This window comes from Pezoporus flaviventris, unplaced genomic scaffold, assembly GCF_033815535.1.
Source record: "Pezoporus flaviventris isolate CSIRO_AGI_PZ_B2104156 unplaced genomic scaffold, CSIRO_AGI_Pfla_v1 ptg000013l, whole genome shotgun sequence".
Classification (NCBI taxonomy): domain Eukaryota; kingdom Metazoa; phylum Chordata; class Aves; order Psittaciformes; family Psittacidae; genus Pezoporus; species Pezoporus flaviventris.
In genome coordinates this window covers 7,681,517-7,704,605 of record NW_026892561.1, presented here as the reverse complement: position 1 = coordinate 7,704,605, position 23,089 = coordinate 7,681,517, and the positions used below count along the sequence as shown (strand labels likewise).

At 52.6% G+C, this 23,089-nt stretch overlaps 1 protein-coding gene across 7 annotated transcripts in view; it reads left to right on the top strand.

Moving 5' to 3' along the window:
• RNF220 (ring finger protein 220) overlaps positions 1-23,089 on the top strand; it is a 224,643-nt gene that overhangs the window by 91,705 nt on the left and 109,849 nt on the right. The gene's annotated exons all lie outside the window — the stretch shown is intronic.

Genomic DNA, 23,089 nt, shown 5'->3' with positions numbered 1-23,089 from the left:
CGGGGATGAAGCCATGTGGCTGGTGTGAGGCAGGGTGTTGGTAGCCAGGGAGGACCAGCCCAATGCCACCTGAGCCCCTTCCGTGTCCTCAGCCCCAGAGGTTGCTTTCCCTGCAGATGGACGATGATGTTGGGTCTGGTTGATCCAACCCTTTGGCGTGCCTGGTCCAAGCTGCTGTTTGATAACTCCAGCACTACCATGACAAATCCCAGAGATGCTGAGCTGCCGACCCCCAGCACAAGGTCTCTGCAGGAGGAGGTGCTGTTTAGACAGGCTGACATGGGAGCAGCTGAGCCAGTGCAGGCGGGGGGGAGCGCAGCCCCCTTTCTGCCCCTTTGCTGCCCCACAGCATCCTCTTCTCCACAGCAGAGGAGGGATCCTGGGGTCATGCAGGAGGTCTGTGGTGGAACCTGAATGGCAATGTAGAGGGCTGCACGAGCACTGCACTCTGAGAATGAGGCACCAGTGAGTGGTCCCTGAGTGATTTTCAGAGCCTTGGCTATGGATGTTGGCTGTGCCACTCATGCAATGGAGACCCAGACCTGCTGCCTAGTGAGCAGAGCAGACGTTGGTGTGCTGATACCAGAAACCCCTCCCTGTGCTTCCTTTTCTCTCTTTGAGATGTGTGTGTGCAGCCCCAGCACCATAAGCTTGCCCGACGTTGGAGACCCTCGCTCAGAGGCTACTGGTTGCTGATGCTCTCTGGCAGTTTGGCCACACCAAGCACCATCACCACAGCCTTCTTCCCTCACCTCCTTGCCCTGCATGGCGGCTCTGCCCCACTGCCCACCAGGCTTTGCTCCCTCCCTGATGCCCCAGCCCATGCCAGCCAGCTGGCCTTGACCTTCAGGTAAAGGTCAGCCTTGGCCTTCAGGTAAAATTAAAGCAAGTTCATACCGTTACTTTCTCCTCTTCCCTGTCTGTCCTGCACTCATCCTGCTTCAGGATAACTCCCTCCTGGCAAGAAATCCCAAGTCTTGCCCCATCCAACTGGCGGTGAGTGCCTGGCACAGGGGTCCCAGCCAGCCTCCCACCCCCACTGGTGCTCAGCATGGGGCTGGGAGGAGATTTTCCAGACCCCCAGTGTCCAGCCCTCTCCATCCCTGCCTCATTGCTTATTTCTGGGCCATTATGCTCGACAGGGAGAATTTGTTTCTGTCCAGAGCAGATCCCCAGACAGTCTCAAACCCCTGAGGATTTATCATCCTGAGCATTTGTTTGTGGGTCTCCAGGACCCTCTGCCCCACAGCCAAGCCCAGATACTTCTCTGTCTCCTCCATGGAGCCTGCTATCACCCAGGAGCACTGACCCCTTTCCTCCCGTATGGATGCCCAGGCATGCAGGCTTCCTTGCATCCCAGTCACACAGGCAGGATGCTGCAATCACAGGGGACATGTCCTACCTACTAGGATGGTGATGGCTGTGGCTCCTCTGGCTTTGTGGTTCACAGGGCTGCTGAGCAAGGTAGCCCAGGGCAGAACATACTGGGTTCCCAGCACAGAAAACCCTTGGGATAATTTGGTCATATTCAGCCTTCCCTGAGACCACTGGCAGGGGAGCCTGGACTTGTCCCCTTGCAGCTCCCACAATGCATCCCTGCTTGCAGTCCTGCTCCATGGCAGCCAAGCATCTGGGAGGGCCGGGAACAAGTAAGGTATGAGAGTTTGAGCCCCCTTTCTTGTCTCGGGGTCAGCACTGATGTTCCCTCATGTCTAATAGAGCTCAAACAGCATCAGCTGCCTGTGCCGAGTGACAGCGGGGTGAGTGGGGCCAGTGCAGGTGCCAGCACCACTGCCTGCCCTCTCCATCTGAGCAGATGCTCAGCTGCCCTGTGGTCATGATGGGGAGGATTTGAGGTCGCTCTCAACAGGTTCAGGTGTATCAGGACAGAGGTAGCAGTTGGCGCAGCAATTAGGTTTGCGTTAGAAAGTTACTCTGGAGGCTGCTGGAGTGTGATGGAGAAGGAAAGGGATGCAGGATTGGTCCACCTCATCCGCCTCGTCCCCTCCCTGGCTGCCCACATTCCTCTGCAGCAGCACCAGGAAGGGGGGGGAACCAACCTTTGGCACCTTTATTGACACTCCCTGAGTTCATACTGTGCCTCTACAATCTTTCCCTGAGATTATTAAGAATTAATTGATCACTTTTATATTCCCCCCGATACCCAGTGCTGCTCCGCGACAGGCAGCAGGAGGAGGGAAGGAGCCGGGAGGAGGGCGGGGTGTGTGTAAAAACCACACTGATAAATGTTAATTACTCTTTTACAGCCCCTGTCAAATTCCAAAGCAAGTCGTAAATTCATTAAACTCTAACGGATTAAGCACATGCAGCTTATTTAGTCACCATAAACAAGATCATTTGGATGTTGATTTTCCCCTTTTTATTGCTGCAGCAGAAAAAGGGGGGGGGGGGGGGGAATCAGATGAGGGAAGCAATAGATTGTTGCCAGGGAGTCAGAAAAGTTTGGATTTATTTCCTATCTTGTTTTCTTGCTCTGTAGCAGCTCTCTGCAGCACATCAGTCTGCGGGCTGTGCCTGGGCAGTGTTTTGGAGGGAGCATGGCCTTACCAGGAGCTACATCTGTGCCCTGAGCAGCATGGATACTGCATGGAATTTGCATGGACAGCCCTAGGGTGGAGGGGCTATGCTGCACAAAAGGTCTCCATGTCCTCTCTGTGCCACATGGCTGCCTTCTTAGTGCTGAGGCTCTTAAAGACCCAAACAAGGTCTGGGTACCAGAGGTGGGATGCTCAAGGACCTTTTGGTGGTGGTTTTGGGCTGGGCTGGCTGTTCTCCAAGGGTAGGTCATCTCTAGCAAGGCTCAACCCGGCCCCTGGGATGCAGGGATCTGCCCTTAGCCACTGTGCAAGGGACTGCACAGGCAGAGTTAGCATAAAAGCATCTCTGCAAATTCTGGGATGTTTCAGCTCATTTAAGTGCTCTCCCCAAGGTGCTGACTATGTCTAAGTGAGTGAGGTGTGTCCCCATCCAAGCCCAGCCATGAGAGAAGAGGCCAGGAAGGGACACCATGCTGGTGGGATGTGATAGGGCACCTCTGGCTGCTCTGAACACAAGACATTGCCCAGGGTCTGCCAACCCACTCAGTGAGCTTGCCATCTTCCACTTGCATGTGTTAATAATGCTGACTGACCTCCTGAGCTGTGAAAGTGGGGGAAAGAGAATAAGAGGAGGGTCATTGGGATTAATTAATACTCAGGGCTTTAATTATGAGTTTCTTCAGCACTGGGCTTCTAACGAGGAGCAGGCACTGAAGCAGCCTCTAGTCCTGCTGCCCCCCAGCTGGCCCGGCTGAGATATCGAGATATCTCCTGCCTCCTTGCAGAGGAGGTGTTACTGGGAGAAGGATGGGAGTTAGTCCCTGGCCACCAGCATCTCTCACTGGGGCTCTGGGCTGTGTGGCCAAGAAGTCACCGCACTGCTGTATAACCCCATCTGTGCTTCAGACTGAGTGCTGGAGACCTACTGCCACTCCCAGCACACCCAGCTCCCTGCCTTGGTACAGTACCTGAGAGTGGGATGGGGACAGGAGGTGGCCTGGGGGACCAGAGGACCTCGATGGATGACACAGCCCAGCCTCCGGTGAAACTACTTCTGGAGCTGCAGGCAGCCGTGTGCTGCAGGCAGCAGAGGGAACTCTCAACACCTCACCAGATATCACTGCCTGCCAGAAAAATACAGGGCTTTTGCTTTAGAGGCTTCAGCAGCACTTTGTCTAAGGGGAAGATGGGCAATGGAGGGGCAACTGCCTTCCCCCAGCCCCAACTCAGTCTGTGTCTCAAACAAGTACAGCCAAGAGGGTCTGAGATGGGTATGTACGTAACCATCATGGTTCTGCTGCCTTCTGCATTTGCCTTGTAGGGGCAGAGGAGCCACAGAAGGTCCCAAATAGGGCAGTGAGGGGGTGCCAGCCTTCAGAGCCCCATTCCCAGCAAGCATTTCCTTCCTCTATGACAGGTATAACATGCACACATAAGTGCCTGCAGAAGCATCCCTGCCCACCAGGTCCCTCCGTGCATTCCCACTGCACAGAGGTGCTCTCTGGAGATCTTCCTGTGCTTGAGTGTGGACGGTACATCCAGGGGTTAATGGAAGGAGTGTGCCCCATGCTAAGCAGTAGCTAACAGCCACTAGCTAATAACTTTATGGCTTCAAAGCAGGGCATTTATCATGCTGAAGTTTGTTTATGCACTAGTTGTATGGCGCATTATACCAGCACTGTGTTGGGCTGATAAATTCTCCTTGACAAGCGAGGCTAGCAATGGGGACTTACCAAGTCCAAAAGACCAGTAGCTTTTTCCTGAACCCTGCTTGACGAGATAAGGATGTTTTTTCCCTCTTTTGTTTTGGAAGGAGGAAAGAAAAAAAAAAATGACAACCTGTAAACTTAAAAGAAGGAGATTTTTGTTCCGCTTAAGTTGCCTGATTCTGTGGTTCCCCAATGGGTCATGGTGGGGACCTGTGGGGCTGTGTATGAAGACCTCTGTGCTGGCAAGTGATGCCAGGAGATATGTACATGTGCCGATGGGCACTGACACCTTGTACAGTGTCTCCAGAAACAGCCTATTTCAGTCCCATCTGCCTTCAGGGAGGGTATTTTGGGGGTAGAAGTGTTAGAGGACACTCTGGTAACCCTCCAGTTCCATCCAGTGTTTCTAAAATGAGCCATAATTGTAGTATTCATCACTATTTTGTGGTTGTGTGTGTGCGATTTCTTGCTGAGCAGCTGCTGCATTCACCTGTACCCCCTCACTCTGGGTTAAACTGCTTTAATCCCACCAATAATAATGACCTTCACATTTCTGCCTTGCTCTACCACAGGAGCCAAACCCACTTTGCAAACATTAACAACCTCAGCCTCCCAGCTCCGTGCAAACATGATGGGTCAGGATTATTTTTCCTGCTGTGGCGGTGGGGAAACTGAGGCATCGAGTAAGGCTCTAGCTGCTCTGAGCCTACCCAGAGGGGCACCCTTTGCTTTAACCAGTGGACCAATTTGGACCAGTGTGAGCTTTCCTGGGTCTCACCTGGGGAGCAAGACTGCCTGACTGGTGGGATGCAGCAAGATGGACCCTTCCAAGCCCTGTTCCAACCTGGCCTTGAACACTTCCAGGGATGGGGCAGCCACAGCTTCTTTGGGCAATCTGTGCCAGCGCCTCACCAACCTCATAGTGAAGAATTTCCTCATAATATCTAATCTAAAGCTGCCCTCTTTCCATGTAAAACCATCTGCCCTTGTCCTGTCACTACGTGCCTTTGTAAAAAGTCCCTCTCCAGATTTCATGTAGCCCCTTTTAGGTACTAGAAGACTGTTATAAGGTCACCCCTGAGCCTTCTCTTCTCCAGGCTGAACAAACCCAGCTCTCAGCCTGTACCCAGAGCAGAGGTGCTCCAGCCCCCTGGTAATCTTCATGGCCTCCTCTGGACATGCTTAAGCAGGTCCCTCTTGTGTTGGAGGCCCCAGAGCTGGACACAGTACTGCAGGTGGGGTCTCATGAGAGAGGAGTAGGCAAGAAGAATCCCCTCCCTCGACCTGCTGGTCACATTCCTTTTGATGCAGCCCAGCACACAGTCAGCTTTCTGCAAGTGCACACTTCTGGGTCATGTTGAGCTTCTATGCACATCTGCAGGTGCCCCCCAGTGAGGGCATCTTACCTGTGCACACCCCTGTGCGCATGTATGGGTGAGCATAAACATGTATGCATTGGTGCACTGTGCATCTCCATCTCTGTGCAGCATTAGGATCCACCCACGGCTGCATCCCCAGCTGTGTAGCCATCTCCATCTGCGTACCTGTTGCATCCCGACTGTGTACCTGTGCTGTTGTGCATGGCCCTAGCTGCGGGTCTGCATCGCTGTGTGCAGTGACCCTGCAGGCTGTAAATACTGGCAGTGTGGCGGGGAGGTTGAGCGGTTTATGGCTCAAGGTCAGGCCCATGAATCATAAAAAGGTGTCGGAAGGAGCATTAACTCGTAGCCTTCGCTTGGTCTCTGTGTGGTTTCAGGCGGGGCCCTGGAGGCAGTGATTAAAGGGTGCACCTTCCCCTTTCAGTTTTACGGTAAAAGGAAAGCAGTAAATTAGAAGCCCACAGGCTGGGGCAGGCCAGGTCCCGCCAGCACAACAACCAAGTGAGTACCTGCCGTGCGCCCTGAGACCCTGCCACCACCTCTGCACCCACAAGCAGCATGGTTCGTTCACAGCCCCTTCCCAAGGCAGCTCCTTCCCAAAGGACAGGGTCCAGATGTGTGTTGGGCAGGCGGCCGTGCTCATGATGGGTACATCCCTCCATCGTTGTCCAACTGGTCAGGAGCGCTCAGCCCTGCTCACCCACAGGGCAGCAACACCTCTTTGCTCTGCATCTTTTTACAACTCCAGCTATAATTAACTCAAGTAATAAAATTTTTCTAATCCAAATAGATACAATTAATGTTTAATGTCCCTGTTTTCTTGAGAATTGCCAGGACTATTAAGAGCTGAATACTGATCGAAGAGGTGAGGCAGATGTTTCTGCTGATGAGGTGGGATTGTTGGGGCAGAGCAGAAAGCCCTGGTAATGATCAGGGCTCTGCCCTACATCCAAACCTCGGGACAGAAAGTTGGGGCTGGGGAGAGCAGGGGTAACATCCAGCACTGTGGGGCTGACCCTGGCCCACGGAGGAAAGGCTGAAAGATGCTTGAAGGATCCTGCTTTTTCCTACTGCCCAGCTATAGGTAGTCTCCAGTATTACAGCCTTATGGTGAGCACCCTTGCGGGGCATTGAGGGAGGTTTTAACTCCTGGAGAAGGGTTTTTAGGGATGGAGGTGTGAACGCATCCTTCCCCATCCTCATCCCAACAGCAAGTGGGATATGGGACATATGCAGTAACACCTTCCCCAAGCTGCTGCTGCTGCAGCCAGCCCCATAAGGCATAAGAAAAGAGCCGGGTGAGTTTGTCCATCGCCAGGCTGGTTTCCCCCAGCTCCTGCCCCCTTGGCACGGATGCTCACCCCCTGACCTGCCTGCAGGACCTGCGGGCTGCGGGTCAGGCTGCCACCACCTGCCTGGTATCTGCAATAGCAAGGGCTCGGGTGCAGGAAGGATGCTGGAGCACATCTGCCCGCGGGACACTGCACATCTGCCCGGGAGCACTGCACATCTGCCCGGGGACACTGCAGGTATCTCAGCCCTTATGGCCGCTGGCATATGGAGGGGAGGCTGAGGCTGGGATGAATGAAAAGCCCATGCACATGCTCTGCCCCTGTCCCCGGGCTGGCTGCAGCATTAAAAGTCTCTGAGGAAGGGAAGAATGGAGCCTAGCAGCTTGCTGGGAGGGAAAATTCTTCTCCTCTCCCTTAAAAGAAAAAGTGCCTTTTCCCTGAGGAATGGCATCGTGGAGCCCTGGAATTGACGGGGCTGCCAGAACTGATGGATGGCACCGGCGGAGGGAGCAAAGCGGGTCAGCAGAGCAGAAATCAGCAGGCACAAAGAGAGCATCCCCGCTAACCAAGGCAGGCAGTGACACTCCGTGCCGGGCCTGGGCCCACAACAGCCCCCTCTCTGTTGGTCTGGAGAGCTGGCACAGCTGGGGTACCTGGGGTGCCATCCTGCGATGCCCCCAGGCTCACCCCGACTGCACCCGTCGACAAGAAGGGCCTTTCTTCATCCCTACACAAGCCCTGATTGTTCAGATGCTTCCCCTGCCACTGCCTTGTGCTTCTGCTCTTCCCAGAGGCAGTTCTGGGAGGAAAGGGAGGATTTGGAACATCTGTATGGCCAGAGCTGCTGGGGCTTCAAGGTTTCTAAGGGGGCTGAGGCTCCTCAGGCAGCTCCAGAGCAGGACATCTTGGTTCTCTTGGCATCTGCTGTGCATCTCCCCTTGCCTCAGTTTCCCCGCTGGTGGCTGCATGCATTTGAGTCGAGGCACCCCAAGATTTGGGGAGCTGCATTGCCAGCTGCCCACCGCAGCCTCAGTGCAGGCAGTTGTTCTTCCAGGTCCTCTGCCTTCCCTCCCAGGTATACGGTATCTATCCTACCGGCCATCCCAGAGCTGAGAGGGAGGAATTGAAAAGTGGAAGCCTGGGCTGGTGTGGGTCTCTGAGGGCTGCTCCAAGCAGGGACCTGACCATGTTTTAAGGCTGGTGGGAGGAACTGAGTTTTCATCAATGGTGGCTACAGGAAGAGACTGAGAGACTGGGGCTGAATCAAGCTTAACCTCACTGGAACTTGTGTGCAGACTCTGCTTCCTCATGAGAGGACATGCTTCCCAGTAGGAGAGGGGACAGCAGCTTATAGGGATGCTGGGGGGATGCTGGCTGTTGTGTTGTGACTGGGACTCACAGACACCCACTCTAGCCTGGGAGCCTCTTCCTCTGCTGGCAGGAAATGTCTCCTTCCTGAGCACTGTCCATATCAGGCACATGTGGGAGGACAGGATCTGTCCCCATCAGCCACATGTGGAAGGGAAGGATCTGTCCCCATCAAGCATGGGTGGGTGGGCAAGATCAGGAATCGATCAAAGGATGGAGGCAGGACATGCTGAGCTGTAGAAAGTGACAGCTCTTTTGGAGAGCTGGAGTAAAACAAGGGTGCAGTGAGCTGCAGGCTTGGGATCCAGGAATGCAGGCTGCTCCCTTGTCTCTTGTGGGGGCAGCAGGACTTTCCCCTTTCTTCCCCTAGAGCATAAAGGCAAGAACAAGCTCCTGCACCAGCTGAGAGGCCATAGCCCTTTGCCCAGGTCCCCCTGGACAGAGGCTCACAGTGCCCTCCAGGGATGCAGAGCTGCATTGCCCTCCTGCAGCCTGGGGATGTGGAGCAGATCTCCCAGCAGATGAATGGCAGGAAGAAGCCCAGGAATCCTGGCTCCTGTCCCATGCTCTCCAGCAGGGAGCTGTTAGGCTGGAGGGACCTATCTCTGGAGGGATCTGAACCCAAGACTGACTTCTTTGCTCCCCAACAAGCCCTGCTGCCGAGTCCCTCTGCAGCATCAACCAGCAGCTGCAAGGAGCAGGAGTGTGGGGAAGGGGCTCAGCTTCAAATCGATTCTGAGCACTGTGATAAGAATCTCTTATCACCCTTGTCATTGTAATGGCTGGGACTGAAATGCTGGGCTGAGAAAGGGCCAGATTTCTGCATGACTGGCGGTGAGGAGAAGACAGGGTGCAGCAGGGAGGCGGTGGTGGCTCTGGGATGAGGTCCTAGTGTTTCAAGCATCTGATTGCCCTCACCAATGATGACAAAACCAGCTCTCCCTTCCTTTCCCAGCCTTGAGGCTGCCCCATCACCTTGCCCAGTTCCTTACAAGGAAAGATGCTCCTGGTGACATGGGTAAAATGCAGGGATGAGTCCAGCAGATCCAGAGCATGCATGGGGATAAGGGACACACAGAAGAGCAGGCCAGAGGGCTGAACACTGCCAAGAGAGACCAGGAGTGAAGAATGGGAAGCTCTTGCTCCCACCTCTGCAGCTCCTTACAGCCTCTTCCCACCTCCCGCTGGGCTGGGCTCAGGAGCAAGGAACAAGATAGGAACCCAGGAGCCGGTGGAGTGACAGGGGTCTGGAGTGGGTTTCCAGGCCATTGGGAGTTCTCTGTTCCCATTACTGTGCAAAAGCAGCTTTTTCAGTGGGTAAGGAAAAGGGAGCACTAAGCTTACGTGCTCTGGGTGGTATTGGGCTAAGCAGTGGCAGCATGGAGTGTCCTCAGCCCTGCAGCAAGCTCTGCCTTTAACCCCCCGTGCTTCTCCCCTGTGCGTTTATTCACAACTGTTGACTGGGATTCCAAGGTCATGCAGAGACGCAGATGACATCTAAGCTTGCTGCAGTCCCCAGCATCTCTGGACCCAGAAATCTCTGCCTGTCTGGAGCGTCTCCTCCTGCTCAGCTTTCCTCTGGTGTACAAGCCCGAGGAGATTAAACAGGGTCCTGCAGTAAGGCCACTGCTCCTCCTATAAACCGTGTCGCTGGGGGATGTGTTAGCTTTCCACCCTCTCACCCTATTCCCCTTTGCTGTGGCTGTGCAGGATGTCCTGCTGCCCGGCGGCCATGGCCATGGCCAGGCAGGGACCATGGTGCTGAGGAGGGCAGCACTGCTCCACAAGTCTTGCTGAGGGTCCATAGCTGCCTGGGCGGTTTTGCTGCTGGGTACACATTGTTGGTGGCAAAACAACGCGCACACACACACACACACACACACACACACACCATGCTTGGAAGATGCCCTGAGCCCCCTGCACACGGGTACCCTGCTGCTGGTGGCTTATAGCCAAGGTGAGGCTATAGCGCTGCAGAGCTGGGGGCTTGCAAGCAGGGGCTGTATCAGGCTCCACAGTTGTTCTGCTGGAGAGGATGGCTCTGAAGCTACAGGCTCTGTTCTTCTACCATGAACCAGGTCCAGGTTCCATGGCTGCTCCCGGCTTGGTGGCTGGGAAGCCAGCGGGCAGAGGTGCTGGTGTGGTGCTGAGCAGCTCCAGAGAGGCACCTTGGGACTCGCCTGTTTAATTCCAGGAGGAGCAGTGTCAGGTTGAGTGGAATTGGCCCCTCTGCAGGATTTATTCATTTCTCCTTCCCTCTGCCTCCTGCCAGGGGCTGAGCTAAGACCCTGCACGGCGCAGTCATCTCACTAAAGCCAAGGGGGGCTTAGTGCTTAAATGGTTTTCATGCTGCCACAGAGTTTAGTGCTTGTCAACACGGCCGAGGTCTTGCCAAAGAGCCTTGACAAACAGAGCAAGGGGAGAGAGGGCACCAGTGCTGGGAAGGGGGGAGCACATGAACTGAGTCTCCAAACCACCCTGTGTACATGGGAATGTTGCATACCAGCTCAGTGTGTCCCCTCCAGCACAGATTTGGCTCTCCCATGCTGCAGTAAGAGGTGCATCTGGCCCAGCTCTAAGTTTAAACCTCATGGAAACACGTTCATTAAGCCTCACTAATGTGAAAAAGCAGAGCTCACTCACGGTTTTCAAGCCCTTGCTCTTGTAGGCTCTTGCAGAAACAGTTGCATGCATATGAATATGTTTTGTGCTCTCTGTGTATCAGGCTGCTTTTAGCACTGGCGTGAGCCCGAAGCCGGAGGGGCTGTGTGAGTGCCGCTGCAGTAACGTTCCGGCTCTGCAGATGGGGATAGCAGAGCTCAGAAACCAAGCCCAGCTCCAGATGCCACTTGGAAAGCTTGCCCTGCCTGGGGAGGGTGAGGAAGGCACCCGCAGCTCCTCCAGCAGCCTGACCCGATGGGTGGAGAAGACCTTAAACCCATCTCCTTGCCTTTTGAGTGGCTGGATTTGGCAGTGATGGATTTGCTTCGGCCATGGGATAGCTCAGTTCGAGCTCTGGGACATAGATCTGACATGGTGCAGAGCTGGCAGCGCTGAAGTCCCCTGGGAAGCCATCCCACATCTCGGTGGCAGCATGGAGAGCCAAGGAGGCACATGTGGTGGGGCAGGCAATAGCAGTCCCCGAGATGCCCATCCCATGGGATGTGCTGCTGCCGCTGGGTCACTCCAGTCAAGTGTTTGAGCAGGACTGGGAGGAGAGCTGGGTAGTTTTATGGGCAGTAATAGTATTTACAGCCCTGTTGGCTGAGGCACTGATCCAGGGGGAAAGGAGCCGACTCCCTACGAAAACCAGATTCCGACATTATTTGCCTCCAGCCTTCCCAAGGGCAGGATTGGCCCCATCCTTTTCTTGAAGCACCATTAGATGACCATTGCCCACAGGTCGGTCCCACCTGACACAGCCAGCATTCCTGTGCTGGTGAGGTCCTCACCTCACACTTCTCCATGGGTTAAGCCATTGACTTCCACAGGAAGTGTCAGGGATTTTCTTTCTTCATCCTACTCCTTGGTTTTGTCCTGGCATCCACAGTAACTGCTTCCTTGGCAGCTCCCCTGCCTGATGGGCAGCCCTGTGCACACCCCACATTGTTTTCCCATCACCTGCCATAGGCCCCGCATGTTTTCACTTAGTCGACATAGGGAAAGGCTGTAAAACATATGTCTGCTTCCCAAGGAGAGAGGAAAAAACGACTCCAACAGCTTGGTCCAGTTAATGGCTTGGGCTCTTGACTCCACGTTTGGTTTTGCAAGGACTTTTGTTTCGTGCTCTGCATTAGCTGGCCCCCTTCTCTGACTGGACCAAGGTGTGCGTCTGGGGGGAAGGATGCTTGGAGAGGGGAGCATTCTCCTCACAGAGCATGGAGGGACTGTGTTGTCCACCAGGTGCAGGCAGAAAGGAGCACTCCCACCCTCACGGGCTCCTCCCAGCACAGCTCCCCATCCATCCCATACATTTACCTAACGCTAATGAGACATATTGATTGGAATGATGGGATTTGTAAAGGTCGCAGGGTTAAAGTACATAAAACCAGCCTTTCTGGAGCTGCAATATCAGGGCCGATGGGTCTGGTGGGAGAGATTAAAGGCCTCGTGCTGCAAGAATGGAGAGAGCTGACAGCAATTACATTTCAGATGTGTGCATAGTTATAACCCCCCCTCTACAAGACAAGCGACCATATCCCCACCATCGGAGAGCAAGTCTCCACGCCCCCATCTCCCTTTCAAGAGCAGGATTTCAACAGTGGAAATCAGGGAATGAAAGAATGGAAGAAAGGCAAAAAGGGAGAGAGAAAGACTGGAGATCCCTTTGGAGAGGTGGTGCCAGCCCCATCCCTGTGGTTGGGCTTATACCCCTGGTTTGGGATTCCCAGCTGAGCTGTTATGGCACCACTGAGCTAAAATCACACTGGAATGTGAACTCTGAAAACACTGCAGTCCCTTTTGTTAGGGCAGGACTCCCACTACTGGTAATGAGCTGGCAGGTCATTAGAGCTCTATCTGTCCCCTGGAAAGGTTCACGCTTGAGGGCTGGAGGAGTCCAGATCCCTGGAACCACAAGTGCAGTTGGCTGAAGATTTGTCCTAGGACAGGGTTAACAGGTCTTGATGTAGGAGACAAATGGATCTGGACATCACTTTGTATAGAGGTGTTTCTCAGTCACATCCTGGGATGACTGGGAGCTCAGTCCCTTGTGCTGTGCCCGTCAAAGGTATCTCCTGGACCTGAAGGTCCAGCACAGCTCTGGTGGCATCATCTCACCATCATCCCTCCTTGCAGGCCTATCTCTGCACCAAGTCTTTGGTTGAAAACAGAGAAGAAAACACAGCCAGGGCAGTTGTACCACCCGAACGTTGTGCGGTTTTAGCATCATGGGCTCCTGTGCTGGTTCTGAGGTGCAGGGGAATAAACGTGTGCCTCAGTGGAGGGAACAAGTAGACAGAGACAGAGGCTATGCTGTGGGATACACTCATGTTAAGGAAGGATTATTGTCAACAATATCACTACACACAGAGACAGATAAATTAGCTCCACGACCAGGCTTCATTAGCCCAGGCTTAAAGCCAGGAGGAGGTCCAGCTCAAGGGCCTTTCAGCCCCAGCTCATCTTGACTTCACATCACCCACTGTACCTCTCACAGCAGGATTAACACCAGAGGTGCCTGGGACTCAGGGAACCTGGCTCCATCTGGCATCACACCAAGCCAGAACATGAGCAGGGGCTGCACTTCCCCAGGGATGAGCCTCAAGATGAAATCCAGCAGAGAAAAGGAGCTGTCTACCGTGCAAGAAAGGAGGCACGTTGCTCTCCTGTAACTGTAGCTGTCTCTGGCTTAGAGCCTTTCCCTGGTGACAAGGCAGGGCTTAGCACATGGCATGAAGAACCAGCGATCGTAATAGCCCTGCAGAGCAATTGTGCGCAGCAGCTTTCCCCTGCTGCCCATTCACACATGCTGGAGCCTGAAATCCTCCCCAGAGCCCTGCCAAAGGGATTGAAGCAGGAGCATCCCCCAGCACTGCAGCTCACCGCCGGTCCCAGGCACCTACCATGTAGCTCAGACTTTATTTATCCCTCCTGCGCACACTCCTTCCGTCTCTCAGATGGTAATGAGTGGTTTGCACTGGGAACTAAATGAAGTTGATTGCCCACTGGTGTCTGCCATTAGTGGTAATTAGTTAAAACATCAGAGTATAAACAGTAAATTGGCTCTAATAATTAATACTAGCACTCAAGCATATGAGAGACACAGAGACTGGGAGAGAAGCAGCGGTAAGCTTGTAAAATCAGCTGGGGCTGCTTTAATTAAAAAAGAAGGAATGTAAGTAACACAGTATTGGAAAAAGGACAAAAGCCATCAGGATCTTGCTCGTTAGGAGCGTGGTTGTGTCTCCCCTGGTGTGCAGCAGGGCCGAGGGCTTGCCTCAAGCCTTGGGTACCCACCACTGCAAGATGCAGGGGCTGCTGCATCCCCAAGGTGCTGGGAGACCACTTGTGTGATGAATTATAACCTTGTCACCACTCTCCCGGGGCAATAGAGGGGACTGTAACATGTAGATCTGCTCCTGCAGATGTGAGGTGAGCGGGGCAAATGGGTGGGATAATCCCATGGGATTTTTCAGGACAGGTCTTCTTGGATCAGAGGGGCTGTCTCATTCTGCTGCTCCCTGCTTAATAAAGGCACCATGCTCCTCTCTATCCTTCAGTAGCAGATAGTACCTGAGATGTCCTTTGGGAAGAAGGAGCCAGCAAGGAATGGGTGGGTCCTGCTGAGGAAGTTTGGCTTTACTCTTAGAATAACCATTTTTTGCCACCCTGCATCCTTCCCCTTCTTCCCCTTGATCACATTCCCCTTCTGCCAGCTGGCATCTACGGGGGGGGGGGGTCCCATAGCCCTCTGCCTTAAAAATGGCAGTAGTAATAAAATACAGTGTAAAGCAGTACTACTGTTGGTGCTGAAGTGATGCTGAGCACCCGGGCTCCCAGGGAGGGGGTGCAACATGGTTCTCCCCACTATAGCAAATGTGCTGGCTGCATTCCTTGCAGTCCTGGCTCAGCAGAGGTGGTAGAGATGCGGCATTTGGGGAGGAGGCTGCATGTATATTGCTATTAATCATCCCTGCGTACGTTAACCATGCTAATGTCGTAAGTGACAATAGCCCATCTCAGCTCATGATTTAGGGTCTGTGAACGGAAGCCGGGCTCCTGGGAGTAAATGCGTGAATCCTCCGCTGGTGCTAAACCTTCTAATAAATCTAACGCACACCAAAAAGCCCTGGGCACTAAATCCCAGAATCCGGTAATTGAAACCCTTACAGCTCTCAGGAAAAAAGGTAACTGGTGAGTGGAAGTGAGTGTGTGTTTTTACAGAATATATATCCTATCTGCTCCTGATTATCTCCAGCAGAGACAAAGGAAACCTGGAGCCTCCTCGTAAAGCGCCTCGTTCCACAGGCCTAGAATAATACCTTTGAAAAGAAGAACCAAGCAGGCTCAGGCTGCAGGGTTCTGTGCTCTGCAGACCTGAGTAGGCAGGAGGAAGGAGCCATGGCTGCTTGCTGCATCCCACTGCTGCCCCAGCCATTGGAAAATGCCACCAGGAATGTGGTGGTCCATCTGGCTGCTGCCTTGGGCTGTAGTGCCTTGGTGTCATGGGGATCAGTGGGTTGGCATTCTTAGGAACAGTCGCCAACCTGTCCTGGCTTATGTGTGCTTTTGCACAGGTTGTCAGTACCAGCAGAGGGGTATCCCTGAGCTGTCCCTGCCTTACAAGTCAAAGGATGTTTCCATGGGGCTCAGCATCTCTGCTGAGGTGGGGTGATGCAGGGCAGGGTAGTTGAAAGTGTTCCTTCACCAACCAGCTTTTCAGTGCAGGGAGCAGCTGGACAAGCAGAAGCAGAATGTGTAGGTCTGGTCCTCACCTCTGAGAGTGGAGTGTTTGCAGGCACAAGTAAGTTTGCTTTGTGGCAGTGATGAATTCAGCATCCTTCGCATGGCTTGCATGTTTCTGGTAGCCAGTGCTGAGGCTGTTTATTGGTTTGTTTGCTTGAAAAAAAAATCACATTGGTGCTTTATTCTGCTTTTAATCTCTGTTACAGACCACTCTGTAATGCCTTGGCAGGGGACTTAATAAATATAGTCATTTGGATAATGAATGGTGATGATACAGGCAAGCCTCGTGGAGGTTGCAGAGGACAGATGCTGCACAAGGCACCTGGCTGTGTTTGGAGGCAGGAAGACTGTGTCCTCCCTGGGATCGACCCTCTGCAAGGTCCCACAGCCCTGGCTGGTGCCCGGGACTCAGGGGTTGCCCAGCCCTTTCCTAGTTCAGCATCCTTCACCATGGGAAGAGGGCTGAGACAATCAGGGATCCATGCAGAGCCCAGTGTCCTGCTTGGAAGTAACCATGAGCCTGTCACCCACCAGGATTGGCGCGTATCCGGTGTCCCTGCACCCTGCGGACCCGGGAGCCATTCTGTACACGCTGCAGCATCGTTTCATGCAGCACTTCTGTACGATGGTTTTCTGCATGATATTTCTCAGAAGCAAAAGATAACTGAGATTTATATTCCCCCTCTTTTTACCTTTCCACTTACTGCTACCTGTCTATCTCTCTCTATTACCATGGATCATCCTCACAGCCTGTCCTGGGTTCAGCAGTAGCAATCATGTTTTTTCCTTTGTGTTAACTGGTGCAGTGCCATCTTCCACCTTCCAGAACCCACACGCCTCCCGTCAATGCTGTTTGCACACAATGCAGCTGTTTTTAGGTGCCACACTGCCGTAACGTCCACCCACCTGCATCCCCCATCTCATCCCATCCCATCCTCGGCCACTGGGACTGTCCCCTTGGGGACAACCACAGGATTTCCATTGCCTCTCCCTTTCCTCCCAGCCAAACCTGGGGGGAGCCTGAGCACCCTCATTTCTCAGGTCACCGCTTGGCTAATGGTCTATTAATTTGTTCAGTTGTCCCCTGTGAGCCAAACTCAATTTCAGCCCGAGATTCCTCCCTGGATGTCAACACAGTGATGGATAGGACGAGCGGCTGTCACTGGCAGCCCCGCCGCCCGCTCGGCACACGGGGTACCCTCCTCCTGCACACCGGCCCTGCTCCGCCACCTCACACCCGAGGATCTGTCTCCAGCAATGAAAAATGACAGAAATATTTAAGGACAAATAAGGTTTACAAACCCAATTTAAAATTATTACGGGAGGCCCTGGCTGCAGATGGGCCCAAGCTGATTCGCGGCGGCAATCAAATCGAATTTCCTTATCGTTGTATTATTTTAGGGCGTTATCTGGCCCCATAATGCAGTTATAAATTCAATTTCATCTGCGAGCATTCATTGTTTACTGTCGCCTGTTTGCCAGGGAAAATGTAAACACTTCGCAGCCCTTGGCTGCAAAATTAATTTCTGATGGAGAAACGGGAAAGGGGAGAAAAAGGTGGAAGGTGCCAAAAAACAGGAGAGAGAAAACAGGAAAGGTGGTGGTGGGAATGCGGCTGGGCATGACATCAGGGATGGCCAGGGCACTAGCATTGGTTCTGCTGCTTGTGATGGTGAGATGCTGGGGCTGGCTGCCACTGTGGTGGGACAGCAATGGATGGGATGGATTCATAGGGATGGGTACCCAGGCGGCATCAGTCGCTCTCACCTCTCATCCCCACTGGAATGTTTCTCCCCTGTGCAAAAGGAGCAGAAAAAATACTCAGTGACCTGCTGGGGCTGCCAAGGGAAAGTTGAAGGTCTCCCATTAATTCCAGACTAAAAATGACAAATTCATCTTCTACGACAATTAAATGAAGTCAGTAATTGATGCTAATTGATCTTCAGCCGAGAGGGCTCTTACTGCTTTGCCATGCTCTCCCCCATTCTCCCACAATCCCCCCCTTCCCCACTCTTCCTATCCACAGCCCCTGTCCACGGGGATGTTCCCAGGGCCCCAGTAGCCACTCTGAGCCTGCCCAGCCCAACCAGCTCCATTGCATCCCTTTCTTCTGTCCTCTTCTTGGAGTTTGCATCTCTTTTCCTTCTCCTTTTGGAGGCAGGTACCAGGCCTGGCTGTGTTAGCGACAAAGGATTTATAGCCTACAGCTGTGTAGGTTTCCACTTAATTTTTATAAGCCCAGCATAAGAGCCAGCGGGGGGTAAAGCACACTTGGATTTTCTCTACTTAAAATATTACAATGTTAGCACTTTTGCTTGAGCCTTGAAAAGGGGGCAGTGGGGGGGCTGGATGCATGTGTGTGTGTGTGTGTGTGCGCATTTGGGGAGGGTTTTTTGGCGTTTTTGCTGTTTTTATTTTTTCTGGGTTTTATGAGAGCCCTTTAATCTCAAGCCAATATGTCAAAATCAAATTAAGGCTTGGAAGGGGAGCAGGCTCAGCATGCCAAGCTTGCTCGCTGGGTTGTAAATGTACAATTGTTTCTGGGAGCTGTTATTAAAGCGAGGTGACTGCTGCCCATTAAGGGACCCTGACGTCACGTCCTCAAGTGGTACTGGGAGGAGAGGGACAGGGTTAGTTAGTTAGTTAGTTAGGTGGCCATAGGGAAGGGGTGGACCCATCATGTCCCCTAGAGCAGAGTGGAGGGATGGTGGCACCAGCCCTGGTGTGGATGGGGTGCTCAGTGGCCACAGTAAAGTGACCATTGGGAAGTCCTGGGGACACCTGGGGACATGGCAGAATAGCAGGTTGAGACTTCCTCCAAGGAGCTGTCATAGGGACTGGGTTTGGGGGGCTTGCAGCAGGGTCTGTGTTTGGGAGGTAGATGAGGTTGCTCAGCCAGAACTTCCTCTGGCCCTTCTGGAAAAGCAAAAGAGGGAAACCATAAGAGGTTTTTTTAGTGATTTCTGATGAAAAAGTCCCTGTTTGCTTTGGTTGAGAAGATTGTTTCTTGTCCAAGCAAAACCCTTTCAGTGGGGTGGTGGGGCCAGCCAAGACCCCCACCTGCAGAGCCCCTTGCAAGGTATGGAATAGCATTGCTATTTATTGCGGAGCTGGAGTTCTTAGCCTGATGATGGTTAGGGGCAGAGGGGACAAAGAGCCTCATACATAGTGGTTACTGGACTCCCTTGATGCAGAGGCAGGATTTGGGGTGCTCTGGTGTGAGGTACATGCTCTGCAGAGGGTCATGAGCCATTTACAGGGGGTCTCACCACACTGAGATGCTGCCATCAGTACTGTCATGAGTATTTTAAATATACATTTCTGCTGAGCTTCACTGCAAGCAAAGACAATACTGTAAAGTACCCCCGTTCTTCACTCAGGACAGCTTATAATTCTCTGTAACGCTGATATCTGGCATATTTAGGCAGTGCATGTTTTTAGGGTAGTCACTTACCTCCTTTTAATTCATGTTGTAGAGCTAAAACGAGCTGGAGAAGAGTGTGGGGCAGTGGGAGGTTTGTTGGCACACTGAGATCTGCTTTCCACCCTCTCCCATCTGACCCAGTTTCAGAGCAGGTGGTCTCTGCTCTGCATCCCCAAATCCCTGATTTCACTTCACTGAGATGGGCAGCTTTGTAGCTCACCAGGAGCCGTCCGGAACTGGATGCTGTGATCCCAGCAATGTCACCATCAGCACTGGCTTGAGGATCTGGCACAAGGACAGCAAGGGGACCTCATGCATCCTCTTGGCCATGCCATGCTGAGCAAGGGAGGTGAGCTAACAGCTTGGGTAATTAGTCCTGGTGAGCAGCAGTGCTAATGAGATGGAGAGTAGCATGCAGTAACGGGGCTGTCTTGCTTCCAGGACATGAGACAGGAGCATTGCATGGTGCTGGGCTGTCCTGGGGGATGTACGAGCTCATTAGGAGCTAGCTGAGAGACATGATGCTGTGGCAGGGTGTCAGACCTTGGGGTAGGCAGCCCCAAGGGATGTAGGCAATGGTTCTCTGTATCAGGTGGGTGATGTGGCAGAGAAGCCTTCATGCCAATTCAGGCTGCTTTTGCTGGTCTTACTGGGTTGTCACTGGGATGCAATGGCACGGGTAGTTCTGTTCTGTGGTCTTTATGGGTCCCACTAAATCCTGTGTAATATACTGTAAATAAAGTTTACAGCTGAAATTGGTGTTTTACAGGGGGAAACCAAAGTCCAGCTGCAGAGCTACAAACAAATGCACTGTATGCAAAGGGGAGAGGGCACCGGTGCCTCCTGCTGAACCCCAACCTGTTTCTTGGGCCTGTCTCACTGTGTCTTAGGGAGACCGTAGCTTGTACTGGCTGGCTATGGCTCTGGATGTGCTCATCACCTCCCAGTGCCTCTTTCCTATAAGCAATTGAGACCAAAAGTCATTTGCAGAGTGAAAACAAATGACTTTCTGTAACTAATGCAGGGAATCAGCGGTGAGGGCAGAGGCAGATGTAACGCACGAGGAAACTGAGGCAAGGAGCTGTGCTTCAGGGTCCTATAAAAATGCTCTGGCAGAGCTGAGAGGAAGCCCTGTGTCACCCTCTTTGTGTCTCTGCTGTTGGTGCCTGACACGGCGTACAGGGACTCAGCCCTGTGCTTTGGACCAGTGTGTCAGATGCACCCAAAATACCCCCATCGCCCCTTTTCCCCATGGCTCTGCAGCTGGAATGGCCAGTGGGCAGGGCTGTGCTCCGGGTTGCTCAGCGATTCCCAGACGTGCTGCGCTCGCTGTTTTCCGGGAACCCAGCGGCCTGAGCGGAGATAAATAAGTGATACAGACATCTCTGCACTAAACACACATGAGGCGCTCCTTCCCGCTGCCCCCCTCACGCACACAGTTCTATTAATCCTGACAAATTATGACGTACAGACGTGTAATGCAAACTGATTCATCATACATTCAAATCTGCTGTGCGGGAGCAGCGGGAGGGCAGAGGCAGACAAGTGTATTACACGGATAATGTATTTGACGTATTAATAAAACCAGCCGCATTGCTCAATCTGGAGAGAGGGGGGGGATGCCAATACATCATGACAGATCACATATTGATGGAATCCAGATGTTGGGAATCATAGTCTTGGGGCCTTTCTTGTATTGACTAAAGGTAAAAAATGCAGGCTGTCAGCACATTAAATCTCCGCTTCACCAGCGAGTGGTTATTTATTTCTGGAGGATGAGGAAGCTGCTCCCTGCATCCCCTGTCCCATAGCCCAGCTATCTGCAAGGGAGGATGTGGGGATAGAGTTTTGAACCCTCCTGCGATTTGGTTGCCTATCGACTGCAATGACCAGACAGAGCACACGTTAATAGCGCCCCATCAGCTTGAAATCCTTGGCTATTTGATGTAAATCAGCATCAAAGTCATCCCGTTGAGCACCTGGCCTTGGATTTTAGCCAGTGAAATTGTCAAAAGCATCCCCCTTGGCTTTACCATCGATGCTGTGGCTTCCCACATTTTGCTCCTTTTGGTCAATGATGCTGCACAGCTCCATCTCCCTTTTCATCCATGTTGTGAGTGGTTTGAGTGAATGTTACACATACATGCACACATATATATGTAGCTATAAGGTATTTTTAGCATTTTTCAAGGAAAGGTATTCCATTACTCACACTCTCATGGGTAAAAGCCATTGTGCCAATAACAACTCCAACCTCTATTTTACCTTCCTGAGTCCTTTTAAAATGAAATCATCTTGTTTCAGATCTGTTTGGGTTGGATATTTTCTAAGGGCTGCTTGCATTCGTGAAGCCTGATTGACTTTGGCTTGTGTGTGACAAGGCGTTACGTTACCTGTTGGGGTACACAGGTACATGAATGTACTGGCTTGGCTTTTTGCTCCTCTGCCTGAATAGAGCCTTTCCCTTGAGCATCCTCTTGTTGCAGCGGGTTAAACCTGCTGCTCGGTGCACAGCCAGCACAGCAGGCTGCAGTGACACTGAGAAGATGACAGAGCTTTATGCTAATGCTCTTTCCAGGGTTATTGTCATCCTGGAATAGGTGCTGTGCTCTGCATTTTTGGGCTCTACCCCTGCAAGCTTGCATTACCCGCAGAGGGGAGTGACCAGGAAGTGACTGAAACACAAATGGTCATTGCCTGGGAGGCCAGGGCAGCTCAGGTGAGGGGTGTGTGTTTCAAAAGTGATGCTTGCAGCAGAGAGGGAGGGAAGTTTGAGCACTAGGAAGGATTTCCTTGGATTCAGACCACTGGGACTCACATATAAAGCCTATAGAACTCTTATGTAGTCTCAGAGAGAGACAAAAACTATACAGGAACTACAGAACTATATACACACATATAACTCTCTACATAATATAGAGCTATTATATTATATAGAACTAATCTATAGGAGCCTATAGAACTACTTGCATAGCATTTTCTCCCCAGTCAGAATGGATAAAAAATCAGAAATCAAGGAATTTAGGGAAATATAAAAGCAGACATTGCCATCTTGGTACTTTCCCCAGAGGAGCCCCGCTTGGTGCGTGCCATGAGTCTGTGCCAGGCAAAGGGGGATGCTGTGAGGTCTCTGGTGTGCAGACATGCAGATTCCTGGCAGAGCACACCTGAATTCCTCTCCTCCCAGGGAGGATAGCCCAAACTGGAACTATGCTGAGTGATCAGCTTCACTGAGCCTTCCAACATACATCCCCAGCATCCTCAAATGGCTGGCAGCAGGGCAGGGATTAGCATCCAGCAGGTTTGCCAGGTGGGAGTGAGCCTGCCCCATGCTCTGGGGTCAGGACTTCACCACTGTCTCTGCAGGTCTGCAGTCTCATGAGGGAGCTCAGCTGATTGTACAGGGAATTGGTGCTGCCCATTGATGGCAGTGGCCCCATTTGCCGTCTTGAGGAGACCCGGCCAGCCCCAGCTTTGAGCACACACAGCAGTGCTGCTGCCCTCAGGCATGGCCGGGGCACAGTGCTGATGACTGGGGTGAGCCTCTGGCCCCTACTCAGCCACCAGCTCCCTCTTGATCTGTGGGTGACCTGCACCATACAGGGCTTTCAAAAGTGAGGACAAGTCCCTCTGAGCCCAAAGTGCTCTTAACTCCTTCTTTAACCTCTGGAAGCCGTTTCTTTGCATGTGAAATGGAGACAATAAACACCTAGGATGAAAGGGCAGCTTTTCTGTGCTAAGATAAAGGGGGTTGCTCTTTCCACTGGACTTGTTTGTTACAAGTGGATGGGTCTGGAGGCTGGACCGCTGTCAGGGAGAGCACACCAGCCCCAGAAAGTAGCAAGGTCGTTTTTCAAGTTGGAGAAAAGCAGCTTAGAGGAAATATAAATTGCACTGAGTGAACAGGACTTGAAAGCAGGGAGGGCTCCTCAGATGGGAAGCTGGGGAAAAT